This window comes from Haemaphysalis longicornis, unplaced genomic scaffold (genome assembly GCF_048455015.1).
Source record: "Haemaphysalis longicornis isolate Haplotype H1 unplaced genomic scaffold, Haemaphysalis longicornis Haplotype H1 scaffold_1, whole genome shotgun sequence".
In the NCBI taxonomy this organism is placed as follows: Eukaryota; Metazoa; Arthropoda; class Arachnida; order Ixodida; family Ixodidae; genus Haemaphysalis; species Haemaphysalis longicornis.
In genome coordinates this window covers 297,516,073-297,535,864 of record NW_027526203.1, presented here as the reverse complement: position 1 = coordinate 297,535,864, position 19,792 = coordinate 297,516,073, and positions in this window count along the sequence as shown.

Genomic DNA, 19,792 nt, shown 5'->3' with positions numbered 1-19,792 from the left:
CATGACGATGGTCACCGAAAAGCGCGGGCTCAAGCGCTAAACACCACCCTCGGTAGGGATCATGCAGTTATCTACACAGACGCCTCCACACATCGAGGGCAGCAATACGCCATCACCGTGGCTACCTCCAGAACCAACCTCCTTGCGTGTACCTCGCTTAGGACTCAAGAAATGACGGCAGCAGAAGAGGCAGCCATCACCTTGGCTCTCGGTCAACTAGAGGTTCGGAGGGTAGTCATCGAATCCCAGCAAGCCTACTGGAATAACCAGTAGGGTTGGGTGTCCTGACTTGCACTCCGTGTGCTCCAAAAACTCTCCAAGCGGTTCCATTTAGCTCATCTGGACACGCGCGCACGCTTCAATGGAGGGCACCAAACACGGCCGCCAACAAGCCTGCGCTTTTACCTCCCGTGCTATGGAGCTGCACGAGGACAGTCACCCGCTTGTCATGTTCAGGGAGATAACCCAGCATTATCGCCTTCTGACACAGACCGTACCTTCGCCTTACCCTGACTTTTCCAGAGAACAACAAACTACCCTACGGCTCATACAACCCGGGCTCCTTCCAACAGCCTACGCGTCTTCACTTAATGTATCCCAATCGCTACGACGCTGAATGTAAAGTTTGCTCAGAAGTAGGAACACTCCTTCCCGTAATCGGGGTGTGCGACTTTAGCCCTGAGCAACCTCCTCACTTTCCGTCAACTACCCAACAAGAGCAATGGGAGATGCTGCTGTCTAGGCCCTCTCTACCTACCCAGCTTCAGCGGGTGGACAGAACACAGGCCGCGCGGACTGCATATGGGCCCCACAGAAGGAGGAATCACTCCCCAGGGCTGCACTCTGGACCGTTCAGAAATCTGAATACAAGTATTTCTTCCTCCTTCTCCTTCTCTGCTGCAAATATCGTCGCCTCCGTCCGCAGCGCAGAGACGGGGAAGACAGATCGTCTAACACAAGGTTGGAGCTTACTTTAATTTTATAAAAAAAAGTTTTCCCTCTTGTGCTACACGAATACAACTCAACTAAACACCGTTCATGCTTCATGCATTGGTTTAACCTTAACAAGAATATCTCTTTGAAGTAATAAATGTTGTGGTTAGGTGCATTTCACTTCTCTCTGGTTTTGCTGTTTGGAGAGCGATGTGAGTGAATTTAAGTGACGTGGCATGGGTAATCGTTATGGGTGCCCTTTACAGCTTTGCTTTCCAACCACATTCACGGGGTGGATTGGCGCGATTTTTTTTCTCGACTATTCTGTTTGTTTGCTTTCGTGTTTGTGTTCCTATTCTTGCCACTGTTAAGCCAGGTTTCCTGTTGTAAATTTGATGTGCATAATAAAAAACCTACACAGAGGGACCCGGTGAGTTGTTTCTCAATTGTTTTGCAAGTCCCGTAATTGCTTCGCAAAGTTGATGCAGTTTGTTTATTGTGCCTCGCGGTCCGATTTCTGTTTTATAGATGCCATTGTACAGGAAATTATTTAACGAGTGCGCATTAAACAAATAAGTTCCGTTAAATAAATTCCTGTATAATGGCATGTATAAAGCAGAAATCGAGCAGCGAGGCATCCCATAACATAGGCATTGGTCATAAAGACTGGCCACAAAGCCAAAAATGTGCATGAGAATTCACGGGGTGCACCCATAGGCATTATCATGGCAACATACTTTGCCAAGTGTTGTCCAATATTGGCCTTCCAGAGCTTGGCCAATTGTTGGCTTGTCACCTTTCCCAAGCGCCAGCCAATAATGGCGGCCGAGGTATTGCCAAGCTCGGACACATTGGCCACTGATGATTTGCCGTGCTTGGGCTTGGCAATTTCTGCTGCTTGGGAACGTCTTGTACACATTGAGGTTCGTGTGTCTTCTAGTCATGTGTCTAGTCATGTGTTCGTGTGTCTTCTTATCAACATCTCACGGAGCTCAAGACGTCGGAGATCCTGCACAGGTGTCCTGTAGATAGCTCTCTTAAGACATCTTTGAGACATAAAAAATACACGTCTTATAGCTAACTCGTATAGCGCAAGATGTCTCAGACCTTGCAAGACCATGGTAGACATCTATAAGACGTGTTGTGTTCAGTGGGTTGGGGATTAAGGCTAAGTGGCTCGTGCGCATGAAGGGTGGTAGCCGTTTTTGTTTTCTTATCTCTTCGAAGACCATGCAAAGGATGGGGCTCAGCTCCTTTCTGAAGGCCACATAAAACTCTGAAATGATGCCGTCCGGCCCCGGGGATTTGTTTCGTGGGAGGTTGTGAATGATACGCTCAATTTCCGCTTCTGTTAAGGGGGTGTTGATAAGCTCTTTAGTTTCTTCGGGTATTTTGGGGATTTCATTTAGCACATGTGTTGGGATCGTGTCTGGGACCGTTCGCAGTAGGTCGGTGTAATAGTCCGTAAAGGCTTTGGCTACTTCATCACTGCCCGTTGCTACGCCCGCTAGATGCTTGACCTCCGTAATTGTTTTGCGGGCCATGTGCTCCCTTTCGAAGGCTGCAAAAAGCTACGACGGCCTTGCTTCGAACTCTATCCTTTGCTCCCTGCTCCGTACCAGAGCTCCCCAGTAACCTTTCTCCAGCTCTCCCCGCAGCTCTTCTTTAATTACCCGGATGTCATCTCGAAACTCCCCTGGCCTCTCTTCATCTGCCTCAATGAGCGCGCAGAGTCTCCGTGGGGCGACGCGTCTTTTCGTTTTTGCGGGTGGCCTCCTCACGCCCTGTAGTGATTGCAAAACTTTTTATCTGATCTTTGAATTTTTTTTATTTTTCCACGCTTATAGTTCCCGACCGTAGTGTTTCGATTTCACCTTGAACCTTTCCGATGAACGCCTCATTTTTAAGCACAGTGGAACTCATTAAGCACTGCGTCCCAGAGTTATGATTCGCGCTGTATGTGTCGAAGGCCACTGTACATGTTACGAGGCCGTGGTCCGAAAAATAAACAGGGGTGACGGTGTATTCAGTCACTCGTGAAACCCCATCCCCCGAGACGTAGATACGATCCAGACGCGCGTGGGACGAACGCTGCACTTGCGCCGAACAACCTGTATACTATATGGATGCCCACCCTTCGTGTGCCATACATCAGTGTTTACTAGCTGGCTTACAGATTTCCTGGCTGATAAAGTGCGATTTCTTAAATAGCGCTTGCGCAGTAAGGTTCCGCGAAGCCCCCACAATAGTTGATCGCCATCAACTCCGCTGTTTCGAGAAAGCGCTCGCAAAAATGTGTGACTGGCTGCGACTGCGATTTCGCACTGCATGAATAGTGCTTGCTGTGCTTTGATTTTAAGCTTTAGGCTAAATACTTCGGCCGATATTGTTTTGGTTTTAAGCTTTAGGCTAAATACTTCGGCCAACCACCACCAGTTGTGTTGTGCGCGTGCGTGTGTGAACATGTGTGTGCGTGCATGCGCGCGCGTGTGCGTGCATGCGCGCGCGTGTGTGTGTGTGCGCGCGCGTGCGTGTGTGTGTGCGAGTGTGTGTGTGAGCGCGCGCGTGCGCGTGTTGTGTGTTGAGTTGTGTTGCGTGTGCGTGTGTGCGCGCGCGTGTGTGTATGTGTGTGTGTGTGCGCGCGTGCGCGTGTTGTGTGTGTTGAGTTGTGTTGTGCGTGCGTGCGTGTGTGTGTGTGCGTGTGAACATGCGTGTGCGTGCGAGTGTGTGTATGTGTGTGTGTGAGCGTGTTGTGTGTGTTGAGTTGTGTTGTGCGTGCGCGTGCGTTTGTGTGCGTGTGTATGCACTCGTGTGTGTGTGTGTGTGTGCGCGCGTGCGCGTGTTGTGTTTGTTGAATTGTGTTGTGCGTGCGCGCGCGTGTGCGTGTGTGAACATGTGTGTGCTTGCGGGCGTGTGTGCGCGCGTGTGCGTGTGCGTGTGCGCGCGTGCGCGTGTTGTGTGTGTTGTGTTGTGCGTGTGCGTGTATATGCGCACGTGCGTGTGTGCGTGCGTCCGTGTATGTGTGTGTGCGTGTGTGTAGGCGTGTGTGTGCGCGTGTGTGTAAGTGTACGTACGTGTGTGTGCGTGTGTGTGTGTGCGCGCGTGCGCGTGTTGTGTGTGTTGTGCTGTGCGTGTATATGCGCACGTGCGTGTGTGTGTGCGCGCGCGTGTCCGTGTGTGTGCGTGTGTGTAGGCGTGTGTGTGTGCGCGCGTGCGCGTGTTGTGTGTGTTGAGTTATGTTGTTCGTGTGTGTGTACATGTGTATGCGTGCGTGTGGGTGTGTGCGCGCGCGCGTGTGTGCGCGCGTGTGTGCACATTAAATGTGTGTTTGTGCGCGCGTGCGTGCGTGCGTGTGTGTATGTTGAGTTGTGTTGTGTGTGTGCGTGTGTGTGCGCGCGCGTGCGCATGTTGTGTGTGTTGTGTTGTGCGCGCGTGTGTGTTTGTGTGTGTGAATGTCTGTGTGTATGCGCGTGCGCCCGTGCGCGCGCATGTGTGTGTGTGCGCGTGTGTGTGCGCGTTGTGTTGTGCATGCGCATGCGTGCGTGCGGGCGTGAGTGCGCGCATGTGTGTGTGCGCGTGTTGTGTGTGTTGTGTTGTGCGTGCGTTTGTGTGTGTGTGCGTGCGCACGTGTGTGTAAGAGAGAAGAGCGGGAGACAGAGAAATGAGCCGAAAGAGATAGTCAAAAGCAGGGATCGGCCACCTCTTGAGGTGGAGGGCGGAGTTGCATGAAGCCGACAGGGTAAAGGGCCGGGTGGCAGAACGGGTGGGGCGGGACATGTGGGGATTGGCAGGCAAAGAGAAAAAATCAGCGAATTGACAATAATCTGGTGAAGTGTGATGGTGGAAAATTCCAACTGGAAGCGATCACTCAATTCTTTTTCCTTGTGTTCCGTGCAACCCTACGTCAAAACTGGCGTGTCGGCCTTCAGATAGGAAGTGAAAGGGGGAGGGGTGCGGGGTTCTGTCGATGGGCTAGGGGCAGCAGAATGCTGCCGTCTGGTCTAAAGCATTGATTAGACACACATTTATCAAATGTTCACTTTAGTTTTATGCTGCCTGCGCTGGGGATCATGTTTTGGGTCATCATTCATTTCAACCGACGCCGGACACCGGATTATCGCTCAATTGGGCATATAAAGCTCTCGGATAAAGAATGGAGGAAGCTGAAGGGCAACAAAAAAAAAATCGCGCCAATCCACCCCGTGAATGTGGTTGGAAAGCAAAGCTGTAAACGGCGCCCATAACGATTACCCATGCGACATAACTTAAATTCACTCACATCGCTCTACAAATAGCAAAACCAGAGAGAAGTGAAATGCACTTAACCACACTATTTATTACTTCAAAGAGATATTCTTGGTAAGGTTAAATCAATGCACGATGCAGGAACGGTGTTTTGTTGAGTTGTATTGGTGTAGCACAAGAGTGGAAACTTTTTTTATAAAATTAAAGTAAGCTCCAACCCGGTGTTAGACGATCTGACTTCTCCGTCTCTGCGTCGCGTGACGGAGGCGACGAGATTTGCGGCAGAGAAGGAGGAGGAGCAGGAAGAAATACTTCTGTTTAGATTTCTGAACGGCCCAGAGTGCAGCCCTGGCGAGGGATTCCTTCTTCTGTGGGGCCCATATGCAGTCCGCGCGGCCTGTGTTCTGTCCACCCGCTGAAGCTGGGTAGGTAGAGAGGGCCTGGACAGCAGCATCTCCCATCGCTCTTGTTGGGTAGTTGACGGAAAGAGAGGAGGGTGCTCAGGGCTGAAGTCGCACACCCCGATTACGGGGCGGAGTGTCCCTACTTCTGAGCGAAATTTACATTCCGCGTCGTAGCGATTCGGATGCATTGGGTGAAGACGCGTAGGCTGTGGGAAGGAGCCCGGATTGTATGAGCCGTAGCGTAGTTTGTTGTTCTCTGGAAAGGTCAGGGTAAGGCGAAGGTACGGTCTGTCTCAGAAGGCGATAATGCTGGGTTATCTCCCCGAAGGTGACAAGCGGGTGACTGTCCTCGTGCAGCTCCATAGCACGGGAGGTAAAAGCGCAGGCTTGTTGGGTGGGCGTATTTGTTTCCCTCCATTGAAGCGCGAGGGGGTGTCCAGATGAGATGAATGGAACCGTTTGGGGAGTGGTTTTTTAGCACGCGCAGTGCAGGTCAGGACACCCAACCTGACTGGCAATTCCAGTAGGCTTGCTGTGAATCGGTCACTACACTCCGAACCCCTGGTTGGGTGAGAGCCAAAATGATGGCTGCCTCTTCTGCTGCCGTCATTTCTTGGGTCCTAAGCGAGGTACACGCAAGGAGGTTGGTTATGGAGGTAGCCACGATGATATCGTATTGCTGCCCTCGATGTTTGGAGGCGCCAGTGTAGATAACTGCATGATCCCCACCGAGGGTGGTGTTGAGCACTTGAGCCCGTGCTTTTCGTTGACCCTCGTCATGTGAGGGCTTCATATTTCTAAGCAAAGGGAGCATCTTTAGTTTTAGTCGCCAAGAGTCTGGGAGTACGTCAAGCGGAGTGACATTCTGGGCTGCCCAGCCAATCTGGTGAAGCATGCGGTTACCCATCGCAGTTCTGAGTCGGACCTTCTGGTTAGAAAGATGGCCGTCTATCAGCTCTTCCACCGAGTTGTGGAGCCCCGTGCTAAGCAGCCTCTGTGTGGACGCACTCATGAGAAAACCAATGGCCTGCTCGACCGCCTTTCTAATCATTATATAAAGCATCTCTACGTCTTCCCTGTCGAGAAGAAGACAGGGGTTGACGTAAGTGACTCTCGAGAGGACAAAAGCTTCTTAACCGAAAGGTACCAGATTCCTTTAGGCCTTGCTTCTTGGTGGCAACTCGCCTGATCATGTGTATGATTTGATTAATGCTGTTTTTGAGGCGCTGCAAGGAGACGTCACTCTTGGTGTTAGCCTCGAGATGTAGGCCCAGGATCTTGATGCTGGGGCTTGGAGTGATGGCCTTGCCATCAAGGAGTATTTGAATGTATTCCTTGATTTGGCGTGAGGGCGGACGCCAAGGATCTGTGATTTTTTACGTGAACACTGGAGGCCACAGGCTTTAGCACATTGGCGTACTAGAAGTGAGATGCCATGCATTGGTGTAAGCTTCGTTTTATTTTTGTAACTCTTAGCACATGAGCAAGGGGCGCACAGGGCTGCTAGATGGGCGTGAGTGGTCGCGTGACGCTTTCACGTGGCATTCAGCGAGAACGCAGGGGGTAAACCCGTAGATGTGCTTTGGTGAGTACACCACCTGTCTTCCCCGTCTTCGCGTGCGCTCGTAGCTAAATCGGTAAGACATCGGGCTCTCGCTTTGTTATACTATTAGGTCCAGGTTCGATTCCCGGCGGTGCCAGTAAATTCTTTTATTTGTTCGCTGGAGTTTTCTGGTGACACCAACGGTCGCGAAAGAACCATTGGGGGGTAGAGGTAAAAAGCTTTGCTTTAAAATGCTAGATCTTGTCAAACGTTAGGACGAAGAGTTTCTATGCGCCGGCGTGACGTCAGACCTAGCGTGAATATATTTGAGCTGAGTCTAGGACATTTCGGTGCAGAAAATTTCGGTGCACATTTCGGTGAAGGACGTCTCGGTGCGCGGCCCGTCGTCAAATGGCACCCGCGCGCGTGACATGTAATCAGTTTGACGTCCCTGGGCACGTTGTTAGGCTCGCCGTTAAGGTAATTTTACGGGAAGCCTCACTCTTTTTTATTGCGCACGTTTGCCCTCCGGAGTAACCTAAAGAAAATCCGCCAGCCCCCTTCTGGCTTCGACAGCAACATATATACCCCCATAATTCCCCATTCTGGCTCATGGGCATTGGCCAATGACGATTACTGGTGTCTTCAGAAACTCACGGCTTATTCGCCAGTTCCCATTTGTCTACGACGTCAACGTCACCAAAGTTCTGAGACAGCACCGAGTAGGATTGCCCACTGTTACGAATCAGCCCACCGCAGGGCTTTTTGCAACACTCCTCGGCTGTGTGGCGAAGCCTCCACTACGTGCGCCTTTCGAGCAGCCCTCCCTGTCGGTGACTCACGCTTGGAGCCTACGGAGCCAAACGCGTCGCTACATGTCTGGATCGCAGGCGCCTCGCTATCGGCGTGATCAAACTTCGGTGGCACCGACGCAACACGCTAACACTTGTCCGAAGGACGCGAAAGCCGCTGCGGAGACCTCCTCTCTCCCCTCTCTCGGACTCAGCTTGCGCCGCTACTATCGACCGCTCACGAACTCTGGAAAGAGCGTTGTGTGTGTCTGTGCCGTTCGTGTAGCTAGCACAATCTAGAGGGAACGCTTGTTTTGACCGTTGGCGCTCTTGGTATAAATAAGACCCCCCCCCCCCCTCGCAAGCGCAGTAGTTCATTCCTGTTTGAGCAGTGAATCAATGCTGTCACTGCTCGAGTCCTGTACTGTAAACTCGCCCGTCGGGGCATTGTTCTCGTCTGGCTTCGGCCATCTCTCGCCATGAAGTAAACAAGTTAAGTTGGCCATCGGCTTCCGGTCTTCTTCGAGGCAGTAACATTGGCTGGCCGCTCGCTTTACCACGCTACCACACGTATGTCGGAGGCGACGGAGCTCGGCTCGGGTACGCCTTCCCGTACGCAACAACGGTTGGCAGCGGTCGGATGGCAACTTCGTAACACCTGGAGCCAGCGGTGAGAGATCCAACACCACGGACGTCAAGGCGGCTTCGGACTTTGCAGTATTCACGGTGGTCAATGGTGAGTGCGGGACTTTTCTTCACTGAGTTTTACCAGGCTTCTGAGGATAGCTGGTAAGGCGTGTTTTTGTCGCGTGGGTTATTCGCGCAAAACATTTTCGGAGCAGTGGGAAAGCAGTATTCGATCTATACCGGCCATGAATTTGAAGGCGTTGAAAAAACCGGAGTTGTTGGAGCTTGCAAAAGAGTTGGCTTGGATGTTTCGGACGCGCTGAGAAAGCCAGAGCTGATACAGGCTATACTCGCTATTGGGGCTGGCGATGAAGCGCTGTCTGAGTGCATTTAGCTTATCAATGGCAGGGAGACCGCTAAACGTCAGGCTGCAGAGGCTGAGCGCCAGCATGAGGAACGCGAGGAAAGAAAGCGAGAACTAGGAGCTCGAGAGGCAGAAACAGGAACGCGAGGAAAGAAAGCGAAAACAGGAGCTCGAGAGGCAGAAACAGGAACGTCAACTCGAGCGACAGCATGAGCTAGAAATGAAGCGTCTAGAGATCTATACATCTCGATCTAGGCGTGAGAGTAACAGCAGCGCGCAGTCTGCGGCGACTGAGCGACCTACGTTGCGATTGAGTGACCTAATGCGACCCTACAAGGTAGGAGAAGACAACGGTCATTTTTTGGTCAATTTCGAGCGTACCTGCGAGAGGGCCCAGTCTAGCCGATCGAGACTCATGGCCGCAAAAGCTGCTTATGCTTTTGCCAGGTGGTAGTTGAGTGCTTCGGTCTTGAGAAGTTTTACCGGCGTTTACCAGAAAACCTGAGACTCTGGGGGCAAGATAGGCCAGGGGTAAATACTGTGGATCATGCAGCTAAGCTAGCCGACGAGTTCGTCGCACGTCGAGGTGCGTAGGGGCCGAAAGACGGCCAAAAAGATTTCAGGCCAAGGCCTGATAAGTCAGGGCCGATCAAGGCAGAGCTCCGCAAAAAAAACGGTGGAGCTAGCAAGGTCGTTTTCTCGGGTAGTGAAACCGACCGGGAAAACGAAAAGAGCGCACACGCTGAGGAGCAGCGCCGAAAAAAAGCTTTTGAAGCGCGCAAACAGGCTGCGTGTTACAACTGCGGCGAGACGGGGCATCTCGCTGCGAGTTGCAAAAAGGGCAAGCTTGTCTTTCACGTGCTAGATCATAGTGAGGACAGCAGGCAGTTACTGGAGCCGTACGTACGTGAGCTCGTGGTCAATGGTAAACCGTGCCGAGTTCTTCACGACTCCGCGGCGACGGTAGACATGGTCCACCCTTCGTACGTTGAACCAGATCAGCTGACGGGACAGAGTGTTTGGGTGAAGCAAGCCGTAGCAGCACGTAATGTGCGCCTGCCGATCGCTAAGGTCAGCATCGGAAGTCCGTTTGGTGAACTTGTCACGCAGGCGGTGGTATCCCCACAACTTCTTCCAGAATGCAGGTGCCTATTCTCGAACAGGTCTGATCAGCTGTTACGCGAACAGGGTCAGATTTTCGAAGCGCTTCCTCGCAAACTATCAGCTGAGCTCGCTGCGAAGGGCTCAAGTAAGAACAGTGTCGCCACCTCTGAGAGGAACGGCGAGACTCAGAGAGATAGCAAAGATGGGGTATTTCCAGAGGCTCACGACAGAGGGCAGCGTAACTCCGCTGTGTGTAGAGTTCCTGTATATAGCTCCCGCAGGGAGCTAAGAGTTGCGCGACCCTTTTCCACGCGCCGCCGTGATTGCGACACTCCGGTTATCCATGCCGCGCAGAGAAGCCCCCACTACGGCTGCGCCGCAGCCGCCGACGCGGGCGGCACTGCACCCCGCAGCAGTAGCAGAAGCGTGAGCGACATCGCGGAATCCAGCGTAGCCGCCGTAAGGCGCCGCCGACCGAAGCGCCCCCACCACGCGTCGGCCGCCGTCGGAGCGTGGCGGCGAGGCTCCTTCACTCGCGACGGGCGGCTTTCCCGCAGCAATCCGGATAACAAAGATGGCGGTCGGTCGCGCAACTCTTAGCTCCCTGCGGGAGCTATATACAGGAACTCTAGCTGTGTGTAAGGCCCCTGCTGTGGGCGGAGATGTGCTAGCGTCGTGTTCGGAGTGCTCAGGTTCACGGGAGGCCCTGAAACGGCTACCGACCCGAATGCGCGCAGTTCGCAGGCTAACGACGTTCCGCGGGAAAGTCTAAACCGTGACATTAGCGAAAGGAGGCAACACGAGTCCGTTGAAACGAAAAGTGTTTCTCCGGACGCGAGTGCAGAACCAATCTACGCTGGGGCAGACTCAGCAGTCGAGACACTGGACAGTGTTCACGGTGCAGCTAAGCTTAGCGACGGCGACACAACTGAGCGGGCCGTTAGCGTTCCACCTCGAACTCAGGTACTCGATGTCGAGCAACGGCCAGCCGAGCCCGTAGCCACATTCCGGTGTCGCCTGGGGTTGAGCCGTTTTCAGAGACCAGGCAGTTCGTACCTAATGTAGCCTCGGTGCCGGCAAAGACAACAAAAACACCCTTCAGTGTTCACTTACCGACGGTGTCACAAAAATATGCCGCAGGAGTTCCAGTGCGCGCCTGCCGAACGGCAGCGCCGCACGCACGCTTTGCGCCGGGTCTCAGCGGACCTCGGAGCGACCGAGAACGAAAGCGCACGCCGTGCTCGAGCGTTGGAAATTAGAGCAGTTTTCTCCGCGCGCTCGAGATACGTCTCGGAAGAAGGCAGATGTCCTCTCGACCGGTCGCAGCAGCTTTCAGAGAACGGGCGCACCTAAGGTGCGATTCAAAAAGTGGAAAGCTCAGGGCAATGACGAGAGCTCAAATCGCAGCTCTCAGCGCGAGAAGTGGCCTGTAGACGCCGGACTTTCTCAATTGCATTGTTTTTCCTGAAGCAGGTTTCGCCTTTTACGAGTACATTTTTTTTGTGCGTGGGACAATTCCAATTACGCGAAATGTCACCTTTCAAGTTTGTGTGCTTACCTAAAGTACTTCTGGGCTAAAATATAACTAGTGTAATTATTCGCGTATTTTATCGCAACTAAAAGCCTGGTAGAGCTTCAGTGTGGATTTGTCTTTGCACTTGCCGGCGATGCGGTTGTCTTATTGTGTTGTTTTGCTGCTTACCTGACCAAGCCAGAGACGTTCTTGAAGAGCCACTATTCGTCCAGTGACCGGCCAGGTGAAGCTTCAGCACGGTGTCGTACAGCCCAGCCCTGGAATCGAACGTCTGCCGAGCACTTCCCTTCGAAAGCATCCGTCCGGACAACGGTTGGAGACAATTATCTATCGGGATCTCGGACCCCTGGCGGAGAAGCTGTTACGAATCAGGCCGCCGCAGGGCTATTTGCAACACTCCTCCGCTGTGTGGCGAAGCCTACACTACGTGCGCCTTTCAAGCAGGCCTCCCTGTCGGTGACTCACGCTTGCAGCCGACGGAGCAAAACGCGTCGCTACATGTCTGGATCTCAGGCGCCTCTCTATCGGCGTGATCAAACCTCGGTGGCGCCGACGCAACACGCAGAGACTTGTCCGAAGGACGCGGAAGCCGCTGCGGGGGATACGGCCCGTTCGTCACATGGCGTTTCGTCATACGTCGGTTCGTAATAGGACGTTTGGTCACATAGGGTCATTCGTCATAGGCCGGTTCGACAAATAGGAAAGTTCGTCATAGGTCACAAAACGAACGTCCGCGTGTTTCTTTTTTTTAAATGCAGAGCATTTCTTTAACTCACATGTAGCGTCCGCCGTCCGTCCGCAACAGCTCAGCGCGCAGGTGCGCCCTCTCCCCCACTCCTCCTCTCCCGCATCACGCTACCCTCCTCGCTCTCAACAACAGATCCGCACCCCTCCCCCTACACTATATATAAAAAAATAATAGTTATCGGCGCCTGGTTTCGATCCCACGACCCTGTGGGCGGAACGCGAAGTACATGGTGCTCTTCCCACTGCGCCACAAAAGCGACACAGAATGGAAGGCTACGAACGCGCCTTATATCCTTGACTCATTTAAACTACGTCAAGAAGCTGCTGATACACGGCAGCAGTTGCATCGATCTCGTCTTCACCTGTTGCTGCAACGCATGACCACTGCTTAAAGACCCCTTAACAGTGCACTTTAGCGACCACGAAGCCGTCGTTCTCAGCGTCCAATACAGCGACAACAGCAACAAATAAATAAATAACGACTTACAACAACCTACTCCTTGCCTTCACTTCTTGCATCAAAAAAAAAAGAAAAATTGGGCCCATCTCTCCACGAGGGGGGACTCGAGTCGCAAAATCACGAAAGTAATAATTAATATATGAAAGAAATAATAATAATTAATAGTAATAAGCAATAATAGTTAACACATTCACTACCACCCCACCACCACCCCCCAAACACTAACGTTAACGCAATACACCCACCCCCTACGCGACGCATTTACTCGAAGTCCCCCCTCGTGGGGAGATGGGCCCATTTTTATAGAACGCATGTGGGTCTCAGCGAAGTAGGTAGGATGGTTTGATTCAAAAGAGAAGCGACGCACGTTTTCTTTTTTCTCTCTCTTTCTTTTCGGCCTTACATCGGAGAAAGCTCGGCAAAGAATGCAATCCAGAGCGCACAAGTATAGGGTGACCGGGGATGTTCAAGAATATAGATATGAGTTGAACAACCCTGGACAGAAAAGTGAGGCAGGGACGTTGCCGAATAAAATTCATGGAAGACGGGCCACAAAGAATTCGCCCCCCCCCCCTCTTTTTCAGTGTTGCCGCCGGCTTGGGCACCCTCAATAGGAACAGGCCCTCTCGTCACAGCCGACTCTTCATGAGAAAGGTAAGTTGCGCTAGCTGTGAACACAGAGACGGTACGGGAAAAACACGTGCCCGTCTGTGTTCCCAGCAAGCGCAACTTACCTTCAAAAGCATGTTACACCAACTAGCCCGACATCAAGCTTTACTGATCTTCATGGGAAAACAGGTCAAAAAGGCACCTGGTTTTAAGTGGTCCTGTAACAGAGAAAGTGGTAGCACCGATTTTCTCGTTCTTGGAAATTTCGTCAGGAAGTTTCGTTTTGGGCGGATGACGAGAATGGGAGGGAGGGGGGTGTTAGTTGCTTTAACCCTGATAATTTGTACCAGGTTGACCCTTTCGCAGTTTCTGGGCTGGCCTTTTTGCTTCTTCGGAGGTGGTGGCTGAAATTATATTTTTGGTTTAACACGCTCCCTCTTTCTTATCTTACTTTTCCTTACAAAAGAAATGTGTTACACTAGTATCGAAAGATATAGCACAAAACTTCTTCACTCCACATGGCTGAAAAAAGATTGTGAGAATCACGTGATTTGTGAGAAAAACGTGTGCAAATTGGCTATAACTACACTTTCTTACTCAGCAACCATTACGCAACATGTACAAACGATAATGAGTGATGCCTTATCACCACTTACGTCTAAAAACACACCGAAAATTTTGTTTCACCAGTCGTGTGCCGAATTTTCCTAAGTGACAAAATGTCCCATGACAAATGATGCTATATTACCAAACGGCATATTACGAACCGGCCTATGGACTCAGCGTGCGCTGCTACTACCGACCGCTCATGAACTCTGGAAAGAGCGTTGTGTGTCTGTGCCTTCGTGTCGTGTGCACAATCTAGAGGGAACGCTTGTTTTGACCGTTGACGCTTTGGGTATAGACCGTTCCATCGGGCGAGGGGGAAACGTACTCTCGCAAGCAGTGGTCCCGGGGCGCGGGCCGCCTTTCCCCCTCTCTGGAGTGTGCGCGCCGATCACGGCGGGCCTGGCGCGGCTGCTTCTTTGCCTTGACTACGCTCTGTAGGCATCGCGCGGGCGGGTTTACCCCTACTTTACGCATTATTTTAGATGCAACGCATCTCATGCTCGCCCCTCTGTCCTTCCTGCGTCTGTCCGGCGTTGTCCGCACAGCTGCGCCTCTCCTCCTCTCCTCTCTCCGATAGCGAACACTCTCTCCCAAACAGCTGCGGGTTGGCGCAGCTCGCTCTCACTCCATTGCTAGGCGCCGGTGGGCGGCGCTGCGCATGTGCAGTACTCTCTCTCTCCGCGCTCTCCTCTCCTTCGGGCGCTGTGAATATAAAGCGGCATGCCACGCTCCGACGGTCTCAGTCGACGGTCGTCCGCGTTACGCTTGCACTCTCTCGCAGTACTCGATGATTGCTTGATGCAATCGTCGAGCCCCTAACTGTGCACTTTACGGACCACAAGGCACTCATTCTCGTCTGCAATAAAGACCGTACCTGAGCATACGTGTACTGCATGTGCATTGCATGGTGAAAATGGAAAATCACGCCCACCTCCCCTTCGCGTGAGAATCCCTGCTATAAGCGTAATCAATACGATGGAAAACGCCAATGGAACCCCCCATGAGATGCGTTGCATCCCACCAGGGTTCCCGCGAGGGGAGGTGGGCGTAATTTTTTTATTGAAATGTTAATAAATGGCCCGACTAGGATCTTTTGAGTTGCTTGTGTGCTTTAACACGTAAGATTTTAGGCAATTTTGTTCTGCTGAGCCCTTTCTGTACACCTACTTAGGAGTAGTAGAAGAAAATTCTTCTTCCTTTTTTCCAAATTAAATAGGTCACTAAAACTTGCCTCTGCCGCAGATGGTATTAGTAACATCTCCACCGTTGCTACGGGTACATTGCGGTAAACCCAGCTCCAAGTTTTGCGTAGACTGGCCTTGCATGGCGATTTTCAGTGACACCTCCCTAGGTTGTCCCTTTCCCCAGAAAATCTGAGGGGAAGGGGGCTACTGAAGGGGATTCTACCTCCCTTCTCCTCCCATCCCCGATTCGGGCAAAATAAAGTTGTTCACTCACTCACTCACTCCAGCCAAGAGTTCAGTCTATTACCCAAATGTGATGTCTCTGTCGGCTACATCAAACTAAGCAACGCAAAAGCGAACGCTTGTCTGGTTGCCCAGCGGCGGACGCTTAATATGTCCTGATATGACGCTCTCCAGGAGCTGTGTCGTTTATTTTATTTATGTTGTGCATTAGTTACACGGCCCATGGGCGCCGAGCGTATCACGGTTAGATCGTTTTATCAAACATCAGTTTTTGCAGTAAATCGATCAACATACCCGCTATAAGAAATCCCTGACACATGCACGCAAAAAAAAAAAAATGTGACGAAGTATTGCAGACATATATTCAACACGGCATCGTTTACCCACGGCGGTTCACGCTACCTCGAGGCAAATTTCAGCTCCCCCGCGGCCCAAAACGCCGCCAATTTAAGCCAGATCGTTTAAACTGGTCCTATGCAACAACTTTTCCATTTAAAGTATAAAACGGAAATGAACACACAACGCGCTACAACGAAAAATTCACCGAGCTCCCGCAGGCGCCCATGCGCCGTGGAGCAAACGCCCAAGCCAGCGAATCGGCCAGCTACGAGAGGGCGCTGCGCACGCAAGATGGCGGCGCCCTCGTTGGAATGGTCTATAAATAAGACCCCCCCCTCCCCCCCGTAAGCGCAGTAAGTTCATTCCTGTTTGAGCAGTGAATCAATGCTGTCACTGCTCGAGGCCTGTACTGTAAACTCGCCCGTCGGGGCATTGTTCTTGTCTGGCTTCGGCCATCTCACGCCATGAAGTAAACAAGTTAAGTTTGCCATCGGCTTCCTAGTCTTTTTCGAGGCAGCAATACTGGCTGGCCGCTCGCCTCACCACGCTACCACACGTATGTCGGAGGGGACGGAGCTCGGCTCGGGTACGCCTTCCCGTACGCAACACCACTATCCATGACAGCTGCCGTCAGAGGCTCACGGCCGATTCTCCATTAGCTGCGGGGCAGGCGTACCCATTCCAAAGTGTACTCAGCGCCGTTCATTTGAACATTATGCATTCGCACACACAACCCACCAGATTCGCTTAGGTACATGTCCTCGGAGTCTTTGTTTATGTTGTCGTTTTCTCGAGTGTCGCGGCCGACTTCATGTGGCCAACTTCAAAAGTGAAGTTTCTCATTGCGCTAAAAACCATCGTTGTTGTTGTCCGGGAGAGAAAATGGCCACTCTATACATAATAAATAAGAAACACATTTCAGTTTTTCTCATTTGTTAACCCTCAGTTCTTGCGTTTTCCTGTTTCCAAAAAAAGGCAATTCCTAAAAAAAGTTTTATGGCAGCAGTAGGCAATAAAAACGCCCAGGCACAGTACCAACGCGTATATTTCAGACAGAAGGCAGCAGCTGACGGGCCAGCGACGGCGATGCCTGGACGAACGATCGGAGTCCGTGAGAGCCCAGACCGCTCGTGCCTCTAGGCTCCCGCAGTGAGCCATGGCGGTGCTTCGTCTTCTTCGCCGATTCTGCTACAGTTTTGTAACTTCTTCCCGCCTCCTCCCCGACTCTAACTCAGTGTTCTAAAAAAACCCAATATTTGCAAACATTGTCTTTAAAAGCAGGAAAACGTGAACTGTGAGTTTCATCTGAAACAAAGAAAGAAACTTGAAAAGGGCATGTTCCGAATGATGAAAGTAAACTTTATTGGCTTGTGATCCACTTGTGATCCACGAGTGCAAATGAAGCCACGTCGTTCGCATAGGTGAGAACACGGAGCTCCTTGTCTCCCATCTTCAGGCCATTGATGACCTCGGATGCAAGGGCCATATGGCAAAGTGGCTCAAGATAGAGGGTGAATAGGATGGGTGACATGGGGCAGCCCTGGCGCACCGACCTGCGGATGTCTATGGGCGTTCCCACAGACCTATTTGTTACTACGCAGGTAGAGATGTCCTCGTAGCAAGTTTTGATCCAATCGATCATTGTGTCACCGATTCCGCAGTGTTGGAGGAGATCCAGTAGAAAATTGTGGTCCACCTGATCAAAAGCTTTCCTCAGGTCCAGTTGAACAATGGCCAAAGGTAGCAGACCTGATTCAGCCGCCTCGACGGCTACCCTCATGCGATGTAGGTTGGAAATGATGGACCGCCCTTTGAAACCGCACGTCTGGTGCGGACCAACTACAGCGCTCAGTGCACTCTCCAGCCGTCCGGCGAGAACTCGGGCCTAGGATCTTGTAGTCTGTTGAGAGGAGGCTGATCGGACGGTAATCGGCGACGTCGGGGATAGAATCGGTGGGTACTTTTTTGGGGATTAAGGCCAGGTAGCTTGCCCGCATGAAGGATGGCAGGCGCTTCTGTTTTCTTATTTCTTCGAAGACCATGGCTAGGATGGGGCTCAGTTCCTTTCTAAAGGCCATATAGAACTCTGAGATGATACCATCCGGTCCAGGAGATTTGTTCCGCGGTAGGCTCTTGATGGTACGCTCTATTTCCGCTTCTGTTATGGGGGTGTTGATCAACTCTTTGGTTTATTCGGGTATTTTGGGAATTTGATTTAGCACTTCAGCTGGGATTGCATCTAGGACTGACCATCGAGAGAATAGTTCTGCATAATAGTCAGCGAAAGCTCTGGCGACCTCCTCATTGCTTCTTGCCATGCCTGCAGGATGTTTGACCTCCGTGATAGTTTTCCGTGCCGAGTTCTCCCTTTCGAAGGCTGCAAAAAGCTTCGATGGCCTTGCTTGGAACTCTACCTTTTGTTCCCTGCTCCGCACCAGGGCTCCCCAAAAACCTTTCTCAAGCTCTCCCCGGAGCTCTTCCTGGTTTTTCTTCATCAGCCTCAATGAGCGCGCAGAGAGTCTCCGTGAGGCGGCCCTTTTTTTCTTTTTTGCGTGCGGCCTCCTCGCGCCATATGGTGACTGCAAAACTCTTTATGCGTACACTAATGGTTCCCGACCGAAGTGCTTCAATTTCTTTTTGAGTCTTTTCGACAAATGTCTCGTTTTTAAGCACTGTGTAGTTCATTAGCCATCGGGTACTTGAGTTCTGCCTAGCCGTGCACGTTACGAGGCCGTGGTCAGAGAACGAAATGGGAGTGACGGTGTAGTCGGACACTTGTGTAACCCCATCCCCCGACACGTAGATCCGGTCCAGACGCGCGTGGGACGAGCCCTGCCAGCGTGTGTAGCGTTTGGTTGGCCAGCTGCGCCCCAAGGCTACGTCGGACAGGTCGCTGTCCCGTAGGACTGCGCTCAAAACACGGGACAATGCGTCGATGCCACCACCTTTCCCTGTTCTGTCGTTAGCCCTCAACACACAGTTGAAGTCACCCCCAAGGACAACTGTCCCAGACCCACACAAGTAAGGCCGCAGGGCGGTAAACCGGTCAGAGCGAGCTGTTGTTTCATTGCGGGCGCAGACACACGCGAATCGCACCAGCTCGCTCCCCACGAGGACATATCAACGTTAACGAGGTAAAAACGGCCGTTTCCTGCGAGCTCGCAGTCAACAATTTTGAGGGAAGGGTTTTTCCGTATTAAAATGGCTGTACCGCCTGCGCTGGCTGAAGTTAAGGTGTGGAAGCACCAGAATTTATGGCCGAATAGGCGGACAAAATTTTGGCTGTCTTCGAGTGATGATAACTTGGTTTCTTGCAAAAGGGTAACATCGATATTCTCGTTGCTTAAAAGGTCGAGCAGCCATTCTTACGTTTGGAACAAATTAGGCTAACTACGTTAATAGTCGCTATTTTAACCGCGTTGAAGAGGGCTGTCATCGTGGGGTGAGGGCTTACTGATTATCTGCTCAGCCGCAACCGCTGCCATCGTCGCGCGGTGTCGTGTCCGCGCACGGCCGGTTGGGCTCGGTAGGGCGTCTTTTGAGGTGGGCCTCTTCTCCTCCTGACCGTCTGGGGCGGTGGCGGCTTGCTTGGCTCGCGCCTGACGTCGTGTTTCGACTCTTCTCTCTTGAGGTGCTCCCTGGCTGGCTGCTGAGGTGGAGGGGCACGGGTCGCTGATGGGCGCCGCGTCCTTTTCTTCTCGGCTGGTTTCCTGCTCCTTACCGTATTGTCAGATGGTGGAGGAATTGGCACCAATGTGCCGCACCCCAGAGCAGCAAAACTCTTCCCCCTTCGCTGCCGGTTCTTGCTCAGTTCCGGCGGCGTTTTGAAGAAGGGGACGGGGGGTTGCGGCTGCGTCATTCTCGAGTGGCAAGTCAGGGACACCTCCCTCCTTCCCGGCAGCTGTATCCAAGGTCTCGCCAGGGGGAGAGACGTTGTCGGCGCCTTCGTTCCTTTCATTTTCCTTGGCGGGTTGAATGCCCTTCACTCATTCAAACTACGTCAAGAAGCTACTGATTAAACGAAGGCACGCGAAGCTGAACGTCAACGGAAACGAC